This window comes from Filicampus tigris, chromosome 2, assembly GCF_054856515.1.
Source record: "Filicampus tigris isolate MCC_2025a chromosome 2, RoL_Ftig_1.0, whole genome shotgun sequence".
Classification (NCBI taxonomy): domain Eukaryota; kingdom Metazoa; phylum Chordata; class Actinopteri; order Syngnathiformes; family Syngnathidae; genus Filicampus; species Filicampus tigris.
Window position 1 is genome coordinate 5512855 of NC_141218.1, and position 27951 is coordinate 5540805.

At 43.3% G+C, this 27951-nt stretch overlaps 1 long non-coding RNA gene across 1 annotated transcript; it reads right to left on the minus strand.

The window, feature by feature from the left end:
* On the minus strand, positions 1–27906 carry LOC147151042 (uncharacterized). Its single transcript, XR_015085735.1, has 4 exons — positions 27735–27906; positions 27360–27431; positions 25577–25724; positions 1–911 (listed from the first exon to the last, which is right to left on the minus strand). It is a non-coding gene; the product is annotated as an uncharacterized LOC147151042 (long non-coding RNA).
* Positions 27907–27951: the final 45 nt, after the last annotated feature.

The window sequence follows — 27951 nt, forward strand, 5'->3', positions numbered from 1 at the left end:
TAGCTAGCCCACCAAAGAACGTGTAAAAAGTTCCGTCCGAACTAGTGCTGAATCTTTTCCTTGAAAGTCTCCTCTTCTAACATGAACTACGAGAAGACTGTATATCCTAAATTAAGACTGTTCCAAGAAGATTGACACATGGAGCCTTATTAATCCCTCAGGTGCAGAAGAAGGTCTAATGTGTCCAAAAATTATTTCCTGTTCATATACCGTCTTAGCCACGCCCATACCTGGGATGACACAGCCTGAACAATGTGTTGGTATTTTCCTATGTGAGCTTCCATGGTCTTAACTGGACTAAGTGTGCCAAATAGATAACCGCTATTAAACAGTACAGGCCAAGTCACTAAATGTAGTCTGAATCTAACAATGGGAATCTGTGACAATGCTTGAGTGACTTTCCTCTATTACAAGCCAATGTAAAATCAAAATACATTTGAAGCTGCTATCTGGATGTAGAAGTTATTTTAATACTGAGGAAGGGAGGTCTAAAAATTTGCCTTCCCCATCATATGTCATGCACGGTATATATCATGAGGACACGCATGCATATACAGTAGCATGCAGGTGTAGGTAATGGGCTGACCATATCAGCTGCCGTGAGGTTATGCGGGAGGTTGGCAGGATGCCGGCAGAGGCAGTGTCACCCTCTCTCCTTTCCCATTATTCTAGAGGTTAAAAAAAAAAAAAAAAAAAATCCTATATTAATGTCTTCGGAGGCACACGGGCCAGAGGCTTGTTGACTTGCTAAACAGCCCTGCTAGCAGAAAGGCATTTTTCCGAGGATAAGTGCTGGGTGGGTGTCCACCGCCCTTCTGCAGCCTTTACGATGGCTGCCAGCATCTTCCATTTGGTGCCACTTCACCTCACAGGCAGATCTACCTCCTCTCGCTGCTGTTTGTGCGCGCCATCTGTGCACACACACATTACAGTGACATTTAATTGGTTTGTTCCACACGTGCACAATATCCAATCCTACCCCCTGGATACAATTACCATGTTGATGAAAGTGCATTTACAGTATGAACGCATCACAAACACACCGCTGTACAAGGTGTCTCTCATAAGACAACTGATGAGTAATGGCATGGTTTTTTAGCACGCCATTATGATTTTAATCTCCGCAATCAACTGACCCTCTTTTTCGGCCATTTCAGCAAAGGCGCAACCTTCACACCTGACGGTATCTGGGAGCGAAGCGTCACAGGGACGACCGCGTGAATGGCGCAAATTGATTCGAGGGCGCCAGGAGGAGAAAAGCCAGCCGCTTTTGCTATCAGCCGCTGTGTTTACCGCCTGATTACGTTAACAAGGCACATATATCACATAATTAATCCAGAAGATTACCATCAAAAATCTATAAGGCTGCAACATGCTTGCTCGAGTGCCGCCGTTAATTATATTTGTGGTGCTGAAAGAGACGGAATGAAACAGGGTCGAGGAAGAAGAACCAAATACTGATTCGTGCACAGTTTCCTCGCTACATACTAAATATATGATCAGCGCGCTTAAATCCAACAGTACTACTTTTTCTTCTAATGCGTGAAGGAAAACTCAAGGCTGACTTGTCTTTTTGTGATCAATCGTTGTCAGAATACATATATTTCCCCCGTGCTGATTGAGGTTTCAAGGTGCCGGGGTCGATTTCTGAAGCCCATTATTTCCTCACTGATGGATATAGACATTGTCAGCTAGACATTACTGCCCCTCGAGCATTGCCGGAGGATGACGGTGCCTGGCTTTGATTCCATTTCAACAAACTTTCCGTCTTTCCAGGCATTTTCCATGTACGCCGTGTCTGTACACATGCATCTATACACGGTATGGATTTGTATATATTAGCCTGTGGCATACAAACAGTTTCAGTCACCTAAAGAAAAGAGACAAATAAAAATCTGCCCAAAATGTCTAGCCAAAGCCATGCCTAAGGAAAAATAATTCTAAGCATTTTGCAGCCATCCATTTTAAAGTACAGTACCTGCATATCCAAGTTAATTTATATAGCCCTCGATCACAAACGTCTCAAAGAATAGCATATATTACAGAGCCATAGACGAAAAAATGGCTCCAAGAGCCGTGGGGACTCAAATGAAACTGTTAACTGTCTTTTTCAGTGTCCTTTGCAGATCCTGCGCGTCTCCTCTTGTCTATGCTTGAAGTGTGCATGTGTTGCCCTACCTCCCTCTGTCTTCTTGATTATGATGGATGGGGCCCCTATGGATGAGCGGGCGGTGAAAAGGGCCATGATGAAGGCTGGCCTTGGAGGGGAAAGCAAAGGAGAAGTAGGGACGCAGATAGTGAGAATACGAAGGTGGATGGCGACATTGGCGCGTGAAGGATTGAAGGCTTTGCCGCAATCAACGAGCACCGGGGCGGTTGCTAATCCCAGATGATGACGATCGTCCCGTTCTGACCCGGAAGATATCTGGGAGGCTTTCCCTTCCTTTAAGACAACTTTCTTTCAGTTGGCCGGCTTTGAAAAGGCTTTGTGAGTTTGTTTCCTTTTTCAGTTTAAGACGTTCATGCAAGAGTGCACAACTGAGCCCAGAGCAGGTGTACTATTTTGCCAACTTTATAAACCAAGAGACACACCTGGTACGTCTCCTTGGAAATCCTGACAATGGATATCCTCTCATTTGTACAGAGCACAACAATGCAGGTGGATTCTTTAATAATGGATGAGCAAATCTGTTTGACGCTGCCATTTATCTTTACATCCCATTGCTTGCCAGCCATAAACGCAGGGATCTTGGAATGATAGCAACATTGTAAAGCCCGGTGATTTTCAACTAGCACCATAAATACACCACATCCCATGCTATCAATGACACGGGCCCATCCATCCACCGTGCTACTTACATTCTATTACCAAGAACGGAAATGAAGGGTCTCTTGAGAGACCCTAAAGGGGATCCCATTTTGAGAAGAGGCTAGTTTGTGCACGGTGAGACTTTTGACCCCCCCCCTCCCCCATCCTGCAGCCGGAGGTGACAACCGGGACTCGCGTAGCTCTGTCACCGGCAGAGCCCTGGGGTCCTGCCACCTGCATGACTTTACTTGTGACGAGACACAGGCTAGGTTCCTGTTGGCAAAACTCTATAATGTGCACTACTGCTCCAAGACAGGCCAAGAGAGTCGGAATCAGAACATAATACTTCTGCAAATTCCTTTGAATGGCGAAGGGAGTTACGGAGATGCATCATGTATTTTTTCAAGAATTTGAAATGAGTTCAAACTTGCAGTGTGATGAAGGGATTGAAAAGTCACAGGGAAGCCATCAATCCCTTCCGTACGCAGCGGAGTGAATGAAGTCAAAGAAGCGAGCTGCTAACGCAATAAGTTTGCAAATGAAAAGAGGATGCGAGGCACTAATTAGCATTGTAAAGTGATAAAGTGGCTCTCAAGCTTGTTTGCACGTAACCTTGTAAGGCATCTCATATCTGTTTGCATGCTATTCAAATAAATTAGCTGATTGAATATGCAAACGAAACACAGTATGTCAGAGGCAAACATAAAACACGCGATGCAACATGAGTTACTTATTATGATGAAAACAGTCAGGGGAGGCCTGTACTGAGAGAACATGGCTTTGCACAACCACATGGAAAAAAAAAACAAAAAAACAATGATCCACCGAGCTTTGTGAGATACTTCAAAGCAGAAATGGTCAGCCATTTCTACCACCTATCCCTTCCCGTGACACAGGTAAGCTCATTAGCATGGGAAAAGGTCACTTTGGCAAGTGGGAATCAAATACACGGATTTAGGAAGGGCCATTAAACCACTGGGCTATTAGTATTCATGTAGGGCAGATTAATGGAAAATATGAGCCAAGACAGCGCGGCCGTAGTATTAAACTTGCAAAGAACCTCTGACATCCCTGTTGTCCCAAGCCTTATTCTCCCTCTTCTCCGTTTTAATATTAATGACAAAGTCAACCCAAACATATTTTTTTCAAGAACATCTTCTACGCAGGCCCACTAGTTGAAACAAGGCATTCTGATTAATATTGCGTTTGTGGAGTAAGAGTTAATTCACCCGTTTTTAGCCATCTGCGGGGGCGGCCATTTTGTCACTTCCTCTCGACTGAAAATGACATCACAGTTGCTCAGTGCTCAGGTAACGACCAATCACAGCTCACCTGTTTTGTGAAGCTGAGTCGTGATTGGTGGTTATGTGAGCAGCTGTGATGTCATTTTCAGTCCACAGAAGTGACAAAATAGCCGCCCTCCCTGAGATGGCTAAAAAGGGGTGGATTTTGCTGCGTAACTCATATTCCACAAACGCAATATTAATCAGAATGCCGTGTTTCAACAATTGGGCCTGCTGGGAACATATTCTTGATGAAAATATGTTTGGGTTGACTTCTACTTTAATGCATTTTATTCTCATCTTTTGTTTTTATCTGGAGGCACAATTCAGTCAGTTTACTTTATTTACATTGTCTGTTGGTTGCTAAGCAGCATTCGTGGAGCCCAATATCTACCATATTTTTCGGACTAAGGCGCACCAAATTATAAGGCGCAGTCTCAATGAACAGGTCTACTTTTGGAAATGTCCATATATAGTATATACTGGGTTTATATTACTGCACATTAAGGGAACCAAACCAGAACAGCAAATGAGTCAAAATGTATTCAAGTTCAATTTGACATCCATAAATAAGGCGCACCTTATTATAGGGCGCACTGTCGATTCCTGCGAAAATGTAAGGATTTTAAATGCGCCTTATAGCTAAAAAAAAAAAAAAAAATACCGTATATATTCCCCCTGGTGTTGGACATTAATTCTTGCTGGCAAAATACGTACAGTACCATGGCCACTCTGGGTTTTCACATGGCAAACTATGGTCCGGCATGGCTGTTTGCTACGGAATAACTGCTCTGTATTAAATATATGCATCGAGCGGAAAAATGTGTTTATTTCCAGACTAGTGACACACTTTTACGTAGTTTCCAGCACCTGTGAGCAGCACATATTTTTCCAGCAGATCCAACAGTGTCCCCGACCCCCCCCTCCCCTCTCCAGTGCACCCCGCCTTCCTCTCCATCTGTCAGCCAATAACTTTCTGGAACCTGCCATGCCGTTCGCGCACCTGTGCCTGCCGCCACAAATAGAGCCGTTTGACGCACAGGGTGCAGGACTTTGTCCACGTACTAAGTCATCCATTCCTAAGAAGCCCCCGCGCTGCAAAGGTAATTCATTGGAGATAAAAACTTGGCCTCTTTTTTAATGTTTCGCTCAGACGCTTACTGAGCCGTGACGGGTACAACGAGAGCGCCGCCGGCCACGGTCCCGCTTCTCCATTACCTTGCATGGCACACGCTTCCAGGGAGAGGGAGACACGGCCGGCTCTTTGCTCATTAGCTTTGAAGAAACGGCTGAGGTCCTCTGGAGTGTCGCATTTCATTCCCTCTGCACAATGCTGGAGAAGACCCTCTCCTGCAATAGTGCCGAGTTATTGCATCTTCCTCAACCATCTGTTAACAAGCAACCCGTGCTTGTGGACGATATTCTCATACGATCATTTTTAAGCTGTTAAAGTTGAAATTACGACATAATGATGGCCATTTATTTATGTATCACCGAAGTTGAAAATCATAATCGTTTACATAACGTTTTTCAAACAACTATATGGCTGCCGGACATGAATGGAATAACTTAAGTTTATACATCCCAACAGTGTCTCCGCTGGCACGGGTCCAAAAGCGACTAACTTTAATCCTTCCGTTCGGACCGGAACATGTCGTTCAAACATCTGCCGCTTGGTCCAAATGTGACTCTAGCAGTTTTAAATGACGCCCACTTTGAAATGACTCCACTTAACAGTTTGGAGCGTTTGAACCAAGGGGACGTGCAGGCAGCGACCAAAATATCAATTAACATGAAAGGAACATTACACTGCCATTGCTAGAAACGGCAATAAAGAAAGAGCAGCTACGGAAATGGTTTTATCTCCATTGCTTGGTACGAAATAATGAACGTGCTCAAAATAGCGAGCGCAATTGGTGGCATTTGCCTCAGCGGGATGGCGACGACTTTCCCGCCAATTGTTGAATGACAGGCCATTAGCGAAACACCTGTTCTACCTTTCGTGGTAAATGTCAAGACTGGAGATCAGATGATAAACACAAGCTTCAATTCAAATGAGAACTCAAGACGCGAGACACAGTCTGTTGACTCCACATTCTTTAGTTTGTCATTCACTTTGGCTAGTTAAAAGCTCATTGATATTCCTCTAGTCAACTTGAGGACCGATAGACCTTTCTCCCATCGAGATTCAGCCGAGGACGCAGATTGCTCCCGACACCGGCTGATGATAATTTGGCAAAGGGCGGCCCCGGCCAAAATGCTCACGAGTTCTTCCGACCCTCTTGTTTGAGGCTAATTGCTTATGACGTCTGAGTTATTTATTGTGTGGAGCCACGCGACGGCAGCCTGAAATCAGTTCTGCGTGTTATTACATAAATGGTCCTATAAATTAACGTTAATTGGCATGAAGTCAACTAAAGCGGGTTCTCTCGCAGGTGACAATTAGCAGTTAGCATTCGGTAACACGCTATCCCGAATGAAGTGGCTAACACTGCATTAACTCTTAGATCCTGTTTGAATCAAATGTTTTGACGTTCGACAGCAATAAAAAATACCCTGCAATTTGTTGAGTTTTAATTCACTGACCCGAAGTACACAAATGAAAATATCTGAATCAGTGTACGGTGGATTTTAGATTGTGTATTAAACCAAGGAGAACTGTGGGAATCTTGAAACTGTGTGTGGAACTGTACACACCATGAATTGTTTGTTTTAAAGGACAGTGTTCAAGAAGGAGCTTGAAACCCACCACATTTGCACAGCTTCCCGCAGAAACGTGCACCTGCGAGTCTTTGAAGGGTAATAGGGGAATCTTGAAACAGTGACGGTATCAAAGTCAACGTGACCGTTACATTTTTATGTCTTGGGTAAAATAGGACATCGCATTAAGAGTAGACGTTTTTATCCCAAAACGTATTATTCACATCAGACATCCTATTAATACATTTGGAAAAGACCTGATGAACTTTATATAGACTATTAAAATAATATTCATGGAACATGACCAGTATCTATGTGTTAAAAAAAATGACGAAACGATCAAGACGAGACTTCAAGTTTAGAAGTAGAGTTAACTATTGATGTTTAGATTTGGACTTATTTCGTCCACAATACCGATTTTTCTCAAAAGTGAATTCCACTTCAAACCAGCAGGGGGAGCCGTGGGAAAGCAACAATGTAACTCACCGCTTCTTTAAAAGGACTCGATTACTCACCGCAACAACGTGAACGGCTGCCAACGAGCTTAGTGTTTATGAATTCGATCAAGATCACAGCTTTTACCGTTCCGCCAGGACGTGTTTGGCAAGCTGCTTCCACATCTGCACCTCTTCCTCATGATTGCCGACGTGAAGCCCAGCTCGCAATCCTTTGCAAGCGTTGCCGACTTTGTTCCGAGATTGCTTTCGGGCCGGGAGGAATGGCAATGCCTGGGCAATCCTCAACCTCCTCAGCTCTTATGTCAATCAATAGATTCCTTCCTGGGTTTGGGTTCAGCTATCATTAATAATAGCTGAGACACTCCTATAGTGGTAATAAACTGGGGGGAATCTGGTATGTAATGGTACAGTAATGGCACCTGCGAAGGGCAGTCGACAGCTGTTGATTGATAAACCCGGGGAAAATGGATGGGGACGCATTTGGATTTGTGAATGGGGGACAACTGGAGTCCCCCGGAAAAAAAAAAGTGGGGTGGGGAGGTCAATGGCTGCTAAAACGGGGTCACCCCTGAGACAACTCTTTCCCTGTTGATGCCCCTTTGTCTTCTCTTATCACAGACCATCGTTTTCCGGACGACGCGTCGGCACTTTGGACAGCGGGGACAGGAGACAAGACAAAGAAGCCCAGCCAGGCAGCGGAGATATTTTTGCCCTCTAACTGACAAGGCCTGAAATATGGTCCATTCTGCTTAACCAAAAGGAACACATACATTTCTATATTAGAAAGAATTCCCATTATTTCTCCCTGAGCCATGAAAATCAATTGTAAAATGATTGCTTTCAGTGACGACGGGGGAGAGTGCAGTTGGCCAGCCCCAATAGGAAGAAATAGAAGTTATTTTTTCATCCCCAATTCTATTTTCTCACGGGAAATGCTCGAGATGGGGTATGCATGTCTAACTATTTCAATTTTTTCAGTGCACATCGGTCCATTTTGCTAAAAGTGGACCAATGAAACAAGGGGGATTGGTCCATCTAAGTCAACAAAAATGATATATCTTTTCTACCAAATACCCTTACAGGGAATTCATGAAAGAAAAAAAAAAATCTGAGTATTATAATGCTATTTCAGTCCACTGCTGTTTTTCTTTATTCATTGGCTGGGTAAAATCACATGGTTCCAAGTTACAAAATACGGTTCAAAGGGCTATTACGTTTTGTAGATCCGATTAAAATGATGTAATAGCAATAGGGCAAGTGACTAATGCACGCATGATGCAAGGCCATTATACTATGTATGTACAGATTTTGAAAAAAAAAAAAAAAAAAAAAGAATCCTGTTATCTTGACCATTTTCATTTTCTCCATATGCTGTAAATGCTCAAGTCTAATTTTCCTGTAAATAGCGGAAATCAGAAAAACTCATCATTTTGCAGGGGTCTCTTTCATTTATCCACAGCTGTATGCGTTGCATTTAGATTATTAGCATACACTGCTCAATATAGAGAAACCACGTGTCCCATAAACCCATTAAGGACGGGAGCGCATAACCGTGTTTCTACCACTACAGCCGGGAGCGCTGTTGCGTCTTTCTACCCTTAAAGCAATGGAGCCTCGTCATTTTATATTTATTATTTAATTCTCGGTTTCTTAATCAATGAAATGCATGTGACGGTGTCGTGAGTCGTCTGAGGATATCCGGATTTTTTTCAAGCAGTAATGGCGGACGCCGTCGATTGCAGGATCCCTGAAATGAATAACGGCAGTGATATAGATGACGCGATTGTGGACTTTGAACCAGTAGAACCAGTCGCACACGATATATGGTTAAAATATATGTTTGTAGATAATGACAATATCGATGACTTTGTAACAAAAAAGAGGATGGTAATTACCACTCAAAGTTTTTTAATTAAAAGTAGTGCTTATCTTGCACTGACACTTTATTTTTACCTCTTTGATTGAAACAGTAAAGATGAATAAACTCGGTTGCGTGAAAGCCACATGTCTACGCTCTCAAATTCTTTTGGAATTATGTTTGTGTCTGCTACGGGGACTGAGATATTCATTATTCTGTAGGTGTTGAATTTCTGGGAAAACTTCAGGTTTTCAAGGGTAATTCCAAAGACGACCGACGGTTTTGGGGAGCTGTTGAGCCAGGCGCTTTAGGCCTTAATGGGTTAATGACCCCGTTGTGATTCATCTCCACCCTTCCCCTCTCTTGTGAACCATATGAAGTGGCCTCTTCAAGGACGGGATCACTGAGCCGCCCAAAGGCCACTTTCAGGCAAAAAAGGGCCATCATTATACTCACTGGCATTCTTATTTCATGACTAATGGATGGGAGTTTCATGGCGCGCTCCTCCATGTAAAGTGACCCCGGCTTGCACCGCGCGTGCGTCTAAAAAAAGCAAAGCGCCCTCAGAGATAGTCACAGGAGACGGCGGTTCCACCTCTCCGTATTGATACTCGGCAAAACACGGAGAGGCTTTCAACAAAAGTAAGGCCGAGACCACTAAAAGGTAATGGACTGGTGATCCCAATGACCAATATAGTCGGAGATAAGGGGGAGCCCTCTCGGAGATGCTCACGTGCCGTATCCAGGAGCAGGAAGTGGCGTGTGGGATTAAAAAGCTGAAAGCGCGGCTGTCGGCGAGAGCCTGTTGGCGTAGCTCACTCAAAAAAAAAAAAAAAGCAAAAAAAAAAAAAAAAAGAGATTCTCTGCCACCAGAGGTTAAAGCAATAGGCAATAAATAAAAATGGAGTTATACACCCCTAAAGCCCCTATCCCCCTTAGGGGCGTACATTTCTGACTGTTGGCGAAGGTAAATAAAGCACGCGTTCACGTTAGGGTTCGTTCAAGGTCGCAAGTGTTTGACAAACTAATTTTAATTTAAGTACCATTGTTACCCTAATTCAAAGAAAATTGCAACTTGCTCATGGAAAGTAAGTAAATACAACGCTACCTTTACATGTTTTAATCCTAAGAAAATAAAACTCTCAGAATGAGGAAGTATCCACGTCCATTTAAACGGGAAACCCAAACCTACTTTTTTCAAGACTATGTTGCTAGCAGGCCCACTAGTTGAAATATGGCATTCTGATTAATGTTGCGTTTATGGAACACGAGTTGAGCAGCAAAATCTACCCGTTTTTATCCATCTCAGGGGGCGGCTATTTTGTCACTTCTGTCAACTGAAAATGACATCACAACTGCTCAGGGCTCAGGTAACAACCAATCACGGCTAAGCTTCAGAAAACAGGTCAGTCGTGTGTTGTGATTTTCAGTTGACAGAAGTGACAAAATGGCCGCCCCCGGAGATGACTAAAAAGGGGTGGATTAACTCTTATTCCACAAACGCAATATTTATCAGAATGCCTTGTTTCAACAAAGTATTTCTTACTGTTGGAGACAAAATGATTGAAATCACAGTATAAGACAAGAACGGTTTGAGCAGTCTATCTTCAGAAAATAGTCGTTTCACTCTAGAGACTTTGGAAAAATGGAGACAAATTCATTTGAAACAGTGCTGTTTTTTCCAATGTCCGAAAAGAAGCACCTTTTCCCCTTGCGTTGATCCAATGAGATTTTCCACAAAAATTAAGGAAAGGTGGAATAAAGGTTTGGAGATCTGACTTTCCCACAATAGGAGGTGAGTTTTGGCCAACTGTAGCTGCTTTTGATTGTTCTCATTTTGTGGTGTCGCATTCAAGAATCGGCTTCAAAGAATCGGCGACTGTTGCCCAGGTGACAAGGTATCACTGTACTTCAAAGCCATCCTATTCATGCACATTCACAGACCAACCCGTCTCCCTTCTCCTGCCTTAAATGACCTACTTTTACTCACCTGCCTAGTTATTAGACCTAAACGAGACAAGTTCAATATCGCCCACTTGGCCTCTTCGCCACTACTCTCGGAGCCTCCGCATGCCTCCGTCTGCCGTCTTTTTCATTTTTCAGGGTTATTACTTCCACCAGAAGGCCACTTTGGGATGCATATTAGAAAATGTTGACTCGCTTCCGATTTTTGCGTTTTCATAATTCACCGGTCGAGCGGTTAACAACATATAAAGCTGGAGTGTGGCTTTCACAGGACTTCACGGAAACATTTTACATCCCAAATTCAAATCCAATGGGAACCATTTCTCCATTGGAATGCACTAAAGTCAAGTCGAGCACATTCCGCTGTCCCGTATTATGCATTAAAAATTGAGGCGGGGGTTACACTTTCTCTGTTACCGGTCGGCATCAATATTTGATCAAGAGCGAACAGCGACCGGTAAACAATACAAAAACAAGTTGACTGGGGGAGAGAGGTGAAGTGCGAGGCACGGGCAGAATGCGTCCCCGCCTTATGACGGTTGCGTTGGCGACAAGTGAGTAAAATTTTTGTCCTAAACCCGTCAGATTTGACCCATTGTCATTACATTTGGCTTAGAGTATGTTCTGGGGCTTTTGTCGCCTTCAAAACGTCGCCAGATGGTCTTGTAATTTGCCACACCGATGCGTTACGGTATCACGATGATACGGACAAACTGTCAGCTGTTCGAAAACTATAGGTTTTAGTTTTTTTTGTGAGAAGTGTCGATGTGAAGAAGGGAGCTATGGTGCATTTTGAATGCAGAAGAAAATTGTTTGGTTATGATTGGATTATGATCATTATTGTTTAGTGTATGTTGTCCATAGTACTTTCTTAGAGCTTCAGATATTGTGAAAGCACTATAAGGGCTACAAATAGTTGAGCTGACTTGACGCACTACTATGCTATGCTGTGTGTGTGTATACCTTTCACTTAATAACATTTGATAAACTCATTTCATTCCACATATATTTTGTGATACAGGGCTATTTTCATTCATTAAAAACATGCAACTTTTTTTTTATTAAGGGACTCGAATGGAGTGGCGTTTCACTTTCCTTACAATGAGGAAAATACATTTGATATGATTTGATGGATAAGAGTTGGTTGATAAGAGTAGAAGCTGCTTTCCACTGCACAGCTAGAGAAATTGGTCCGGCGGAGTATCAAAATGACGCACATGCATGCATAAACTGCTTTCATGTCATATCGAGAAGTAGAGACTGAAATTGAGATGGGGTGTGGGGGGGGCTGAGTTAATCATCTGAGAGTAGTTTCTCCCAACAAGTTACGGTGACTTTAATCAAATTATGACCTTGTAAAGCAAGCGCTTGTCATTTGGGACCCTAATCTCCTCACTAATGACTAATTAGCCCCATCACCTGTTCCTCGAAGCCGCCATTACAACCCAGACAAAGCTTTAAAATGATGGAATGATGATAATAGAAATAAAGGGGAGATTAAAGGCTTTTGCAAATAAAATCGGAAACAAATATCAAAGGGGCGGACCGGACTGATATCAATCGAAACGCTTGAGATTGATGAGAGACTGACGATGCAATGTTTGTATTTTGACCACATTTGCAATGAGGCAAGTCTGCGGCGCTCCAGAGGACAATGAGGAGAAACAAATTCATTAGGGCTAATTAAGCCAAAAAAAGCAGAAAAGGGGAGAATTCGGCACGTGGGCTGTCGAAATAATCACATCAATAAAAAAAAAAATCGCCTGACATTGGGACAAAGCCCCTTGGACGGCCATTCCGGGTGGATCCTGCCGGTTTGTTGGTTTTAGGCGCCTGTCACGGATTCAGACATCATGCGAGAGTCTTTGCAGGTGGAGGGGAGGGGGGGCCCGTGCAGCTGCGGCACTTGGCGGCGTCTACGCAACCAGGCGGCTCCCATTCATTAAGCCTTTTTAGAGCAGACACGCGCTCCCTCTGCGGGGCCCCGAGCATCTGCCTCGGCATCGCTAAGAGGCCCGGCGAGCGTGCGAAGGCCGACCACGCAGCCAGACTTGACAAATTTGGGAAAACGATAGTGGCCCGCGAGGGGCGACACAATCAGCTCTCAGTAAGGTGCGACTGGAAAGGGGACTGCTCTGCTCTTCATCACTCCTTCCTCATCCTCTAATCACACGAACATCTGGCTATGAAGAAAGCGAAAATAAATATATATCCTGCCCGATTTGACACAGGAGCACCTCAATTAGTTCTTCAAAGACACTCATGAGAGGGAAGAAACAGCAGCTGGGATGCAAACTACACTCTGGTTGTACTTTTTAGGGTTTTCATGGGGTGATACTGCTTTTGTGCGCTCAATGCAGCCACTAACGGGCACTATGTGGGTTCCAGCAATGTAATTTAATGGGAATTGAGGGGGCAGGTCCGAGGAGGGCGGACCCTTTGTAAACAACATTGCCTTGTAGAGGACCACGCGCACAGATAGGATTTTGGCATACAAACAGGGGGTGGGATGAATTGACCATTAGGCCATTTCAACAGGGGGGGGGGGGGGGGGGGCATACCAAATGTTGTGTCGCTGATGCCGATATTCTGCGTTTTGACGAATATCGGCTTCAGCCTTTTCTTTTTTCTTAATTTTTTTTTTTTTTTTCCCCAAATCTGATGGCCGATAAAAATTCAATTTAAAACTGTGTTGAAATCAGAACAGAGATATGTGAAAGTTTAACAATTCTGTTGTTTAGAAATGTTGGAAGACTTTACTGTAGAAAAATATAAGGTTATATAGTATAAAGTTTTCAATGAACTTTTTAAGACATGCTGAGGACCCTGGGTGCACCCTGAACTTTTTGATAGAATTGTATAACAAAAATGTATAGCATAAATAAGACTTTTAAAAAAAAAATTTGATGCCAATATTTTCCTTTATACTTAAAAATTTGTATTGGCTCCAAATACTGGTTATCAGCCTCCTTGAATACTAATAATCGGTATCGCCTCTGAAAAAAAGCACATCGGTCTATTTCTATAAGACATTATAAAACTAGAGATCATTTTGGACAGGGGAGACCTTCCACATCCGGCAGAATAAGACTCCAGGGCTATGTGTCAATCTTTCTGGCATCCGTTAAATAGTTCAGCAGAGAATATACAGTAGTTACTGTTAGTGTAGCGAGCATTCAAAATAAAGGGACAGCGAAAGTTCATGGAACTTTTCAATTGGTGCAGTGACCCGGATGAGCCTATAGAAGGGTCCTAATCTAATCGTAGTTGAAAGGGGGAGTGTGCGGCATCTCCCGAGGAAGAACACAGGACATACTGGACATAAGACTAGCAAATGGAAGCACAGCAAAGGGACCTCTGGCAGCTGAGGATTCAGAAGCGGAGCGCAATCAGCAACATTTCTGCTTGTTTTTCACCTCTTTTTGATTTTTTTACTGAGTGTACATTGATTGCACTAATTCCCTTTGTGGAATTAGTCAAGTGAATCTACATTGAAGTCTTTGTGGTTTTAAAATTGAAAACTCAGCATTTATCAAGATACCGATTTAGGGTGCCGCTAAAGATCAGCAGGTGGGGAAATGATCTAATTTCACTTGATTGGTCTGAAAATGATTGATTCGTCTTCTGACACACTTCATGAAAGGCAGTTTGTGCTTCTATGGTTTAGTATAAATGTGTAGACAGACTTCAAGTCGCCGGCAAGGTGTCTCATTGAATATCACTGAAGCATGCACAGAAAACACACCAGCAGGTGCAAACACAGTGACAGGTTTTTTTTTTTTTCCAGTCAGAGAAAAAGGCAAAGGGGAAGCAGGTTATGTGAGGCCATAAATGAATTAAACAACAGCTATAGCCTCACATGAATGCAACTGGATGAGAAGTGCCCCAAAACAGTTGCACCTGTCATGTCTAATGTTGTGCGCACCGGAAATAATGCCATGAAACGATCCGTTATCGTCCTTATTGAGTCAGAGGATTCAAAATAGAAGTTGCACGATTGACATTTGATTTGTTTTTGCCAAGCTATCTTGGCAGAATCCATTGTCACAGCTACATTCATGAAACGCTTATTCTTTGGCTTTTTTCAACACCTTTTCTAAAAGAAGATTTAGCCTCAACAAAGTTTTTGGAGAAGTAGAACTTTATTGATATTTACTATTAACAAGAGTGAACTTTTCACACTGACAAAAAGGGCCACATTTGTTATTTTAATGAACCACAACACGGCGCAACTAAAGAAAAAACAGCGGATTCCTGCTGTAGTTACATTAGGGTTAGGGGACTCTCCACGCTTCACTTTTTGCCCACAGCTAAATATGGGATTATATACGCTATAGTGAAGTATTATATAAACCATGTTTGCTACAAATGGTCAGATGACAATACAACATTTTTGATCGGGCAATCCGGTTGCAACAGTTGCAATGGTGTTCACCGAATCGCAGCGAAACTAGCCGCCAACGCCTGGAAAACTAGTCGTTGCACGACAGCCGAGACGTGTTGGGTCAGATCTCTCGGTGTGCGGCAGGCCAAAGTGGTTGGACTGCATTTGTAACGCTTTGACAAGTCATTCTGCCACCCTGTTCCTCCGTGGCGACGGAATCCCACAGAACAATGCGGCGGGCGAGCGCGGATGCCGTCTGACGTCCTCGGCGGCGAATATTTGACGTGTTTTGATGAGGCTCCCGTGGCGGTGGTGGGCTAATCAAAACAGCGAAGAGAAATCAATGTTCTTTTAATAAAAGAGGACTTTAGGTGGGAGGGAGACAGACGGTTTTGCTAGTGACAGGACCTGTCGCTGCCTTATCTGGTGCCTCTCAGATCCCCCAGACAGGCAAATATTTTCACTGTAAACACCGGCGGCTCGACAGGCTGCGTGGGCCCTCCCTGTCACGCTTCTCCATTTGCTACTTACTCGCTCACAACCACAAGTTTCTTGTAGGTTTCCTTTCAGATGACACAAATACACATGTTTTCTATGACACTTGCCACAATTAACCACTTCAGAGAGGAATTTTGTGCATTTTGTGGTTATACAGTCAACCCAGTTTATCGTGGGGGATACGTTGCAGACCCACCCGTGACAGGTGAAAAAATGTGATGGATTTACTCGTGAAAACCATTTTTCTTATATAGTTGTACACCTCCCACGTGCTGCAAAACACAAAACTGATCCAAACAGACTTTTGGGGAGTATTCCTTCGCACCTGTTCTCACTCTCCTGCTGTCAAAAAAGACTGTTCCGCTTACGCAGTTCTACCCAAAAGATGCAAAGTGTGCTTCCTCCAAGCTCTTTGTCACTCTCAGTCGAAGTTGACTGGAACATTGAAAAAAAAAACCAAACAAACACTGGAAATCGTTTCCTTTTAGTTTTCTCCAAGTCCACCTCCATGTTGACGCCCGGCGACCTGGCGGCCACCCAGTGAGTACTCGGAGGCGCACTGACCAACGTGTGAATTTTTTTGTTGACGAAGCCATCCTCTACAAGTTTTCTTTAAATCTAATACGCATATCAGAAAAAAATACATTGTATATCGTATTGGAAATGCCTAGTAGGCAACATGTATCTATTGGGTTTTTCGGTTTTAAAATGTCATTATTCGTTTTAAATTGGGTACATCATCTTAAAAATCAAAGACAATGTTAAAAACTGCTATTCAATTTCTTGTCATGGGTGCACTGATGGAATTCGGTAGAGCTCAGCGCTGCCCTCGCATTTTGTGGTATTCCACTCCAAGTGTGCAACTCTAAATTCCGACTTGCCTGTGCACGGTGCTGTAGAATCCCATCAAAACAGTCGCTTCAAAATCTGCTCTATAGCTGATCTGCCAAGGATGAACCGCCATATCGGGGGGTTCACTGCACCTGCATAACCCCCCGAAACCCCCACCCCCCCCCTCCCATCCCTCAACTGCCATCCAAATCCACCGTCATCCAGATTAGCCCGCAAAGCGGCACATGCCTCCGAGCCGCCAGGAGAAAGACAGCGGCGGCGCAGTGAATTCCGGCAATTAATCCCAGATTACAAGTGATGGCTCTCCATCAGGCCAGTTAGCGACATGAGCGTCTTGCTACACTCCCACACACACACACGCACGCACGCAGTCTTGACTTCCTAGTGTACAACATTTCTGTCAGATCCTTATTGCTACTTTAAGTCTCAATTACTTCTCTAACAGCGTCAGAATCCGCCAGGGTGGCACGCAGGTATGTCACTAGGTAAATGACAGCTGGGTCATCACCATGGCAACCCTCGATCCCCCCAACTATACTCTGCTGTAATAACGGTGGACCAGCCAGGACACCTGTTGTGTTGCTTTCAAATTTAGAAATTAAGCCGGAATCCTTCCCGGCTACATTATGTTACAATTACTTTCAATAATATACTGTGCTTTATACAACATTGTTTCAAATCTAGGCGTTGCTCATCCTGCTTGCTGAGAAGCAGGCAGTCTAGTCACCTCACATACATTTTATTAAAAAAACTTTTTTTTTTTTTTTTTTACAATCATTGAAACTTTCAAGCCATTTGCATTCCCATAAAAACGTGTCAGTCCACCTGAGAATAGTTGGCCTTCTCTGAATATCCCATTTCTTTTCTGCAATCTCAATATTGAAACAGCAGCGAAGTGACATATGGGGGAGGGGTGGCAGGGGCGGCGTGGGTCTACGCCGAGAGCCCTTGCATTACGGTAATCATTTAGTCGTGACAAATTAATTAAAAGAATAATTAAATAATGAACACGTTAAATATGGCAATTAGAAATCTTGTCCTACATGAGTGAATTGGAGAGAATTTAATAGGGGGAAGCCAACGGTGCGATGGAGTGTACAAAACAATTTTTATTTAATGCCTCTTCCACAATAAAATGCACTCGAGGAACGCTTGTGATAATGTTATGACAGCATTAACAGGAAAGAGGAACGGATCAAAACATCAATATGAGGAACGCGACTTTGCAGGCTTGGATATATTCAGATACGTTTCCAAACTGGCCTCGCCGGTGACTCCGGCCACTCCTTTGCTTGTTGCCTAGCAACCCCAGCATTCTCGGGAGGATCCTGAAAATGCAGGGAGACCCCGAGGTGGCTCCCGGAGCTCCGCGACTCAACCCGAGTAAGCTGGGTCACGAGAAATGATGGGGTTAATTCCGATCTAATTCCCTCCATACATCCTCGACAAGATGTGATTTTTAAAGTTGTGTGCTGATGACAGCACATTAAAGGAATACTTTAAGTGCCATCCAATAGTCTGCAGCTTACACTCGCATGTTCCTCAGACCCCTCTCACATCATCGGCTTCCTGAGAATAACACCAAATATCGAGGCGCTGTCTTGAACAGCCACATTCGGAATACAAGTGATACGCTAATGGAATGGAATCAAATTCGTTGCCATTGCACATGCGCGAGTACAGAGCAATAAAATTCACTTAAAGTGGAAACCAACCCAAACACTTATGTTCCCAGCAGGCCCACTAGTTGAAACATGGCATTCTGATTAATATTGCGTTTGTGGAATATGAGTTAAGCAGCAAAATCCACCCGTTTTTAGCCAATCTCAGGGTGCGGCCATTTTGTCACTTCCGTCAACTGAAGATGACATCACCACTGCTCAGGGCTCAGGTAACGACCAATCACGGCTCAGCTTCAGAAAACAGGTCAGTCGTGATTGGTCGTTACCCGAGCATTTGTGCTCTGTCATTTTCAGTCGACAGAAGTGATAAAATGGCCGCCCCCAGAAATGGCTAAAAAACGAGTGGATTACCTCTTGTTCCACAAATGCAATATTTATCAGAATGTCTTGTTTCATTATGGGATTGGAAAAAAAAAAACCCAAAAAACTCAATTTACAGAATTCTTTATGAGCTGTTGCTCGGTCAATATTTTGTGTTGTGAAAAAATTGGCCCAACGATGAGACAAGCGGCAGTAAACGTCACAACATCCGGACACCATCAGTTCATGTGGATACCTTGCAAGGAATAGCAAACAAGTATCTTTGGTTTTGTACAAGCACTTTCTGGTTTTGGGCTAGGATTTTGCCAAACTTATTTTGAAAGACAGAAAAGAAAGTGAGTTCTGAGAAAGAAAAGTGGATTATGTCCATTGAATCAAAGTAGTCGACTTGGCGAAGATGTAAGGATGTAGTACTTCTACAATACAGTGTTTCGGTTGGTTTATTTACCTTGGGCATGCAGTAAAAAAAAAATGCAATAAAGAGGAGGGACAGAATCAATCAGAGGTTGTAATATCTTACCTCCTATTTTTTAACAATTACAAATACTACAAATATAGAATCGTGTTACAAAAATTGATTTTTTCCAAGAATTTCAATTCATTTCAAAGGTGAAATTTGAAATATTACTGGTGTGAGGTTTAGCGGAGGTCTGCAATCTCACGAGTGGGTTTTTCTATTCGGTCATCCGTAGGGCACTTTGAACCGCCCCGCAGACAACGAGCTGCTCCAGTATATATGAAAAATTGCCTCCCATTTGTCATGCATAAGTTAATACACGGGCGCCTCCGCTTTATCCACCTGTCTTCCTATGCATCAGCTTTTATGCGTTATTCCGAATGTCCCTTATCCGTACATCTTCATGTAAATTCAAATCTGCTCATCTCACACTCCAGCGGGAAGTACGTGATCTCGAATGCAGGCCGCGTTAAATCTCGCTCAAACCGTCCGTGGGCTAATGTGCATTTTTTGCTCGTGCGAATGATGAGCTTAGAATAAAACGAAAACACCATTCCACTTGAAGGAAGTGAAAATGGAAGAAAAATGCTGAGTTTTGCAATAACCTCCGGTTGAGTTTCCCCAATTGTGTTAATGGGGTTGGGGTTGAAAATGTGTTACAGATGTGTTTGCTGCTTGAACTTGCCTTGTTCTGAGCAACCAATCAGAAGACGGGAAAAGGCTGACGATACTTTAGTTTCATGGGCCAGCACTGATTGTGAAGGCAATGGGCAGATTAGATTGACATGGGAACACAGAGGCTGGATAACATACCGTACACATGCTGGAAACAGAAATAAGGAAATAGACTGATGGAAATAAATGAACACAATTTAAAGGGAAAACAATTATTTAGGATATAAATGCGGGTGAGCGCTTCAAAGAGTGTTTAGGCCAGAAGATCGAGCCACCAGAGCTGGACATTCCGTCTATCTGACGGACCGGTCCATTTATCCGTCACTGACTGACGCCCGTTTTGCTGACGGTCGACGAACGACAGAAACATTTTTAAAAAAGACGGATTAAGCATCGACGGGAACCCCTTTATTTAGGGTTAGGGCGAGTGAAATTTTACGACGGATGCCCGCTTAAAAATAGAGGCAGATCAGCCTATATGCGGGTACTATTTTTTTCCCCGCGGATAAAAGGCGAATGACAGACGATGGAAGTGTACCCACATTGCAGACGGATGACGAATAACTGACGCTCAATTTTTAGTAAAATGCCCATCTCTACCAGCCGCCAATCACTTAACATGTAAGTTCCTAAATTCCATGGGGAGACTGCAGCTCACTATGTAGGATTATCGACATGTTTTTTTTAATTTCCTGAAGGACGCATGGAAGCATTTCACTGCTTTTCCATGTGAGAAAGTCGGGTGAGAAACAAGTCACTCAAAAAAAAAAAAAAAAAAAAGTGCATTTCTTTTCCGAAATCCATTACAAAATCATTTTGGGAAGGATTTGAAGTCACTGGAGCAACACCGGGAATCAGGTGGTTTCTTGGGCTAACAATACGCAAAGCTCCATATCTACCGCAGCAATAGACAGATAGCAATCAAAAGGTTTTAGCGGCAAGCCAAATGCAAACAACTTGACAAGAGCGCCGCTTGGAAAGTTTGTCCTGAAAGCCGAAGAGAAATAAAGACGTCGGCGGCACTGGGGCGAGCGCCGCCTTTCACGGGCATTACTCTAAGTCCGAGGTGTTATGTTCCATCGCAGCACCTCCATCTTGCATTATGAGATGGGGGGGGGGGGGGGGGGTAAAGGAGAAGTAGAGGAAGCGGATACAGCAGCTGTCGCCACTACAACATTAGCATCCAGGCCTGAGGGCTCTCAATAGCATCAATAGCTCTATTTGTGTAGACGTGGGAATGATCTCTCCTATTGATCCTCTTTCGTATAAGCGCTTTTAGAAAGTCATCGATTCTATCGGCCCCGCCGTGTTCCAGGAAGCCCCACCAGACAAAATGTGACACTTATTTATGTTCTCGGCTGCAAATGTAATAAATGAACGCAAACAGGAGTTGTCGCGCAGAGTCAATAAGTGTGGGCTCATTTAGCATTCAGCACATTTTAACTCCTTTAATGGATGATCAAGTGGTGAAATATTTCTGCGGATGACGCAAATGTGTCATCAGTTATGGGGATTGGAAGCTCACAGCGCCACCCCAGAAATTTGCATTTTAGTGCTTAGCAGCTGTGAAAGTAAACAAGTTTGGAGGGAGGTAAGTTAGCGTTAACCCTTGATAGATTGAACATTATACGAATCTTTTCAGGAATATGTTCTATGCAGTCCCACTAGTTGAAACAAGGCATTCTGATTCATTTGAAAAATGATTAAGCAGCAAAATCCACCCATTTTCAGCATTTGTGGAATAAGAATTAATCCACCTGTGTGTAGCCATCTCAGGGGGCAGCCATTTTGTCACTTCTGTCGACTGAAAATGACATCACAGATCCCCACAGCTCAGATAATGACCAATCATGGTTCACCTTTTTTTCTGAAGCCGAGCAGCAGTTGTGATGTCATTTTCAGTCGACAGAAGCGACAAAATGGCTGCCCCTTGAGATGGCTACAAACAGGTGGTTTTCTAAATAACAGGGGTGGCACTACTTGCCCCTTAGCACAAATTACCCCACTCTCCCCTATACCATTGCTCGCTTCACATTCACTTCATACACTTGAGTTTTATTCCGTCTCGTTACACATGCTGTTTGAAGCTGTTAGTTAAGGACAGAGGGGACAAGATTGAAGTCTCCTCCGAGCAGTATGAGGACGCTGGGATCAAAGATGGCGCCATTATGGCGTACATGACATCACTAACTCAAATACAGAGATATTGGTTAAATTCTTTATATAATAATAATAATAATAATAATAACAAAAAGAATTTTAATTAGTGTCACATTCAGCTTTTACATGTTAAAATCTCGACAAAAAGTGTCCTCTCTTTTAACATTTTAACTTTTCATCCTACCCTTTTGATGTGGACTGTGTTTTAATCTAATTAGCATGCGCGGCGCATTGCCACGGCTCATCAAACTGCAGGGTGGTAGATGCGCTTAGTTTTCAGAAGTATATGAAAATGCAAAAAGCCGGCGACACAGAAGGCACCAAGACGGTCTTTAACAGCCTCCATTACGAACGACAAACAGTTGAAAAGCAAGCGAACAGTTTACTGGCCTGCATTATTAGCAGCACATCCTGCCTGGCTTTAAAGCGTTTATGGTGCAATTCATTGTTTGATTACGCCGCCATGACCACCAGCCATTTGTGTGACAAAATACTATTAATATGCTTATGAAGGGCCAAAAGGCATACGCAAATTTGAATAACAAACCCGAAAACCGAGGCATTCAGCAACTTTGAAGTGCAACACAAAGAGGGTTAGATAAGGATTTTCCTTGAAATACTTATATTAAGACACGCGGTACATATTATTTGTCAAGCATCATTTAATGCCTCCCATCAAAACGCCAATAAACAATGTTTCCCTCATGGAAATTGCGCTAAGGAATTATGCAATGGATTGAGTTCTCAGGAAAAAAAAAATGGAGTTGAAGGCATGCGTTACAAGATAAAAGTAAAAAGTACTATTTCACTCTAGTATGTAATCCGTTACATTTCAAACAGGCAAAAAAAAACAAAACAGGCAGGAGCTGTTGTCTTGTTTGGAGTAACCACATGAATCCACTACGAACGTAATGAGGGCACGACAATAACACGCTTTGGCTTTAATGGCCTGTTTGTTTAATGACAAACCTCGCTAATTAGCATCGCTATTGTCACAACCTCAAACCCAACACCCCCCCCCCCAAAATTTTAATATCTGAAATCATCTTTCCCCATTGAAATGAATAGTAGCACAACTACACTTACTGGTAATTTATTTTCCATGTAGTAATACAATTTCTAGCGAAACTAATAATTGATCTGCTATTCTTTTAACGCAACTGTATATCAACATGAACACAAAAATGCGTGGGAGATTTAATTGGAATTAGCCACCATAGTATAAACACTTATCTACCACTGAACAACACACACACACACACACGCGTCTGAGCAGACCATCCGAGGTTGTAAAAGTCTAGAGTCATAATGTTCCCCCGCCTTGGGGGCTTATTAGGAGGCATAAAACTTGTATGATACCTTCATTCATATTCTCCGTAAACACACTGCCGCATATTTTTGCAGCTGCCCCCCCACATCGGCAAAAATATAAGCCACTGTTTTGTGCCGCATGATTGATTTGCAAAGTAGGCCGGCGCTTCGAACGTATGGGAAGAAAGCGAGGATTTGCCTCTGTGCGTGTAGGCAAATTGCAGTGTCAGATCGCCGCATGGATGTTGTTTGTCTGGCACGGACTCAGCATGCCAGCAATTTTTTGGGCCTCTCTCGACACACTGACGTCTGCATAAGCTGCAAAAATTGGAGCTGGCGTTGATTATGGCAGTCAAGGAGGCAGAAAGGCCTGGGTAAATTGACACTGCCAAATTGGAAACCCGGCCGAATAATAAAAAGCAAATGGAATTATTCACAGAAGGGACGTCCAGGAGAAAATCACTGCGTCTCAAGCGTTCCCAATTACAAGGGTTAGCCAGCTATTGAGAGAAAGTGATGTTGCGAGAGGATTATGTGGCTTTAAAACAAGTCGTGGCCATGTCAGCCAATCGAAAGAATGGACACATGAAACGAGCCCGTAACAATCCTGACTGTGAGGGCTGCAGCGTGCATGCCGCGCCAATAGTTGGCAGTGTCACTTTGTGAACGATTATCATTCCAAGGATACATTTGACACTTCCATTCCAGAAGGCCGAATCTGAATTAATTTCTAGATAAGAAAAATATTTTGATAGCGTGTAGTAATCCTATTTTTTACTTTTCTCATACAACGCAATCTTTTTCGTTCGCTGTAGCAACAGAATATCAGGAAATCTCACTACGCGCGTGAATCTGTATAAGTTCAATCGAGCCACTGAAATTATGTTTTGTCAGGGCTACGCTAAGGCTAGATTCGCACCCAATTTGGATTTTTTGTTAAATCACATCTTTTTACGTACAGTAGTCATCGACCTAAAGTAAAATGTGAAAAGAACGCAACCATGAAGTGACACGCTTGCCCACAAAAACACGTCATGCAGGTCTGGCTCGTAGCTGACACCTTTGAGGCAACGTCAACAATTTTCTGCAAAATGAGCCAACATTTTCTGAACACAATAATTTTACAATCATCTTTCTCGCAACCGTTTTCTGCTCCTCCGACCACTATTGCTTGTTACGGCGTGTGTTTGATGCATGTCAGGTAAGCACAACCTGAATGTCCAGACTGCTGTCAAATCGGAAGCATATCCGATTTATATCCACACACAAAATCGACCTGGATCAGCAAATCTTTATTGTACTGTTCACATTGACGTGAACAAATTCGATACATGTCACATACAAGATGGGGGAAAAAAAAAAAAAAATCAGAATTGACCGTGCCTATAAAGACAAAAGTTGTATGGTGTCGTGTGCATCAACTCATGAGACTACGTTTTATTTTTCCCCCTTCTCGAATACGTTTGCATAACAAGCGCGCGGCGTTAAATTGCCGCGCAGTTCAACAATGCTCAAAGTAGGCCAGGAAGAGGCGGCGCGTTGGAAAATAATAACAAAAGGTGTGCCCTGGCGCTTTCTCGGGGGCTCAACTCGCTCTCCCTCTTTGCTCCGACTCAACCAAATTGTGCCGTGTCGGCACTCTGCAAATATGTCGGCACTGGGTACACGCGCTTACTTATAGTGTTCTAACAAGAGACCGTAATAGAAAATGCACACATTTCCCTGCAAACTGATGATTTGGACGAGCTGAATTCTATAAATGTAGATAAAAAGTCTCCACAGCCATATGCAAATGCCAGGTTTCTGTGCCCCAAAAAAACGTGAGACCCCGAAAAATCATTCTAAAACTTTCTCCACCATGAATGTGATGGGCACCATGCAGCAAATTAAAGCAGCCACTTCAAAGTACCCAAAGCTGCAATTAGCCGAAAATGTGTGGGTTGCCTGTCACATCCTCAGCGGGGATGCGCCGTTCCAAAAAAGCATCCGCAGAATTTGACGTACTGCAAGAACATTGGAGCCATCGCCTTGTTAACATGCTGGCGCCCCCCCCAGGCAGCCGGCAGATAAGATGACAGATATCAAAGTCTTTCTTGCCCTTGTCACAAATGGTTTGATAAAACTTACACACACACACACAAGCGCGCACACACACACGCTTACCTCTTGACAAGTGATGAGGAAACAAGCAGTCCTAATTCCTGGATGCGGTATCAGTGACAGGACTGCATGGAAAGCAGTTGCCCTTGGCCAGGATGCACACATTACGAGTGGAAGTGATCCAACATGGCAGCGTGACGTCTTTCTTGACCTGAGGAAAAAAAAAAAAAGCAGACAAAAGGATGATTTGTGTCAAAAACATGGAGGATGACGCCGTGATTAAAAGACAGCATTCGGAAGGCGGGAACGGCACTTCTGCAAATTCTGGAGTTTTGCTTGACAATGGCAATCGTGAGCATGGAAAACAACAGGTGCCTTCTCACAATGATGTCACACCTACTTCCCAGTGGCAACAATGTTGATTGTCATTTGACCAAAGCTGAGCCTTTGGGGGGGGGGGGGGGGGGGGGAAACGAACCATCGTAGTTTGAATGTGTGAAGTTGTTAGGTCCCCTGATTCTGCTCCTTGAGACCGCCCTTTCTTTTACCTGTTTGTGCGCAATATTCCCTCTAATTTTCCATGTGTCTGAGCATTCACACAAATTCCCTGAGCATTCCTTGGACCACGATGAGCAACACCAGCACGCGGTATCACAACCAGTATCACGCCTGTCCAAAACTTGCGATCATAACAAGTTACACGATGTAGGTAGCCGGTACGTTACAAAAAATTCAAACTACCTACATATATAATTAGAACATATGATTGGATACACCTTTATATCAAAATAGAATATTTCATTGAATAGATGCGACAAGAATAAAATCAGCCCTAGTTTGTTACTTTTATTTTAGCATACAGGTTATTTTAAGCTTAATTATGTCTCAATACAATCTGTATCAGTATGGTCTCACAATATCCCGCCATAAATAATGGAAAACATGCCATTTAATAAAGCACAAAAATTTCTATCACCTGACCTCTGAAACGAGAGAGAGACAGAGAGACAGAGAGACAGAGAGAGAGACAGAGACAGAGACAGAGACAGAGACAGAGAGAGAGAGAGAGAGAGAGAGAGAAAGAGAGAGAGAGAGAAAGAGAGAGAGAGAGAAAGAGAGAAAGAGAGAAAGAGAGAAAGAGAGAAAGAGAGAGAGAGAGAGAGAGAGAGAGAGAGAGAGAGAGAGAGACTCATTTGAGTGGCTCGTAAACTACGCCCATGTTTGGACTTCCTGAATGGAGCGGTCGGCGTGTCGCCTGCAGCGTCTCGTCAGTTGTGTGCGTGTGCGTGTGTAACTGTAGCTTCAAACTAGAGTAGAACAGCTGAGTGCGCACCCTCGGTCGCGCTACAGAAACTTCAAGGGAAGTGGGAATAGTGTGATGTCCTGTTTGTAGATTAAACTGGGGTGGAATTGAAGGAATGATTGTAGAAGTGTAATGTGTGTGTGCGCGCCGAGAGGGTGAGAGCAGTGCGCAATTGCGCACGCGCGCGGCTTAGAGAGAACATTGCGTGTGTGCGTGTGGTTGTCTATGCAGGTTTGGAGAGACGATCGGTGCTGGCGCCAGGTGCAAGCAATCATCAGCCGCATTTGTAAGCTGCTCCCAAACACCGCCAGATCAAAACTCTCAAATTAGAATTTGTACATCCGGCCACTATCTTGAGCATTCTCAAGTAATTTCAGACTTTTGACCTTGATTTGTTTACAAATGTTCTGATTACCTTCTACCGCGCCTGTCAACCCTGCACTGTAAGCTCCAGACAATTCCTGCATTCACTCTCCGTACTGCACCTGGACAATTCAACGTTGCCCAACTGAACATCCACTATCTTTGACTCTATAAACTCACCATTGTATTTGCCAAGTTGCCCGGATCCATGACAGAAGTGTCAGCCAATAAGATGTTGCGTGAGGTCAACTGCTTGAAAATGAGACAGAACACCAACGTTATTAACAGGATCATTCAATAACTGGCTATTTACTTTATTGTAAAATTCAAAATTAACTTCAAATTAGTTAGCTTTAGTTCAAGTCAACGGTAATCAAAAGTCACTTGACAAATTTTCCCAAATGTCTGCTTTCAAGAACCTAGAAATGCAAAATAGTCGGGCGGGGGAGGAAAACAGAAACATATTTTGGTTGTAGTCTGGAAACTACAACCACCATAGTAGATTAATGACATTAGCAAGGTGTCCCTAATAAAATGTCCAGTGAAAGGAGTTACCATTTTAGAGATGCTTGCAATACTAGGAACAATGCCCAAACAACTATAATGAATATATAGTTGAAGTCTATTGAAATTAACGACATAGAAGGAAGGAACATCTGAAAAGGCGGTTAGTTGCTTTCTGAGTGAGGTTTGACTGCACTCGTTGCCGTCAGGTGAATGTGGCCGGCGCCCTCCAATCAGCGCTGATTGAGTGCAAGTGTGTGCCTGTTGT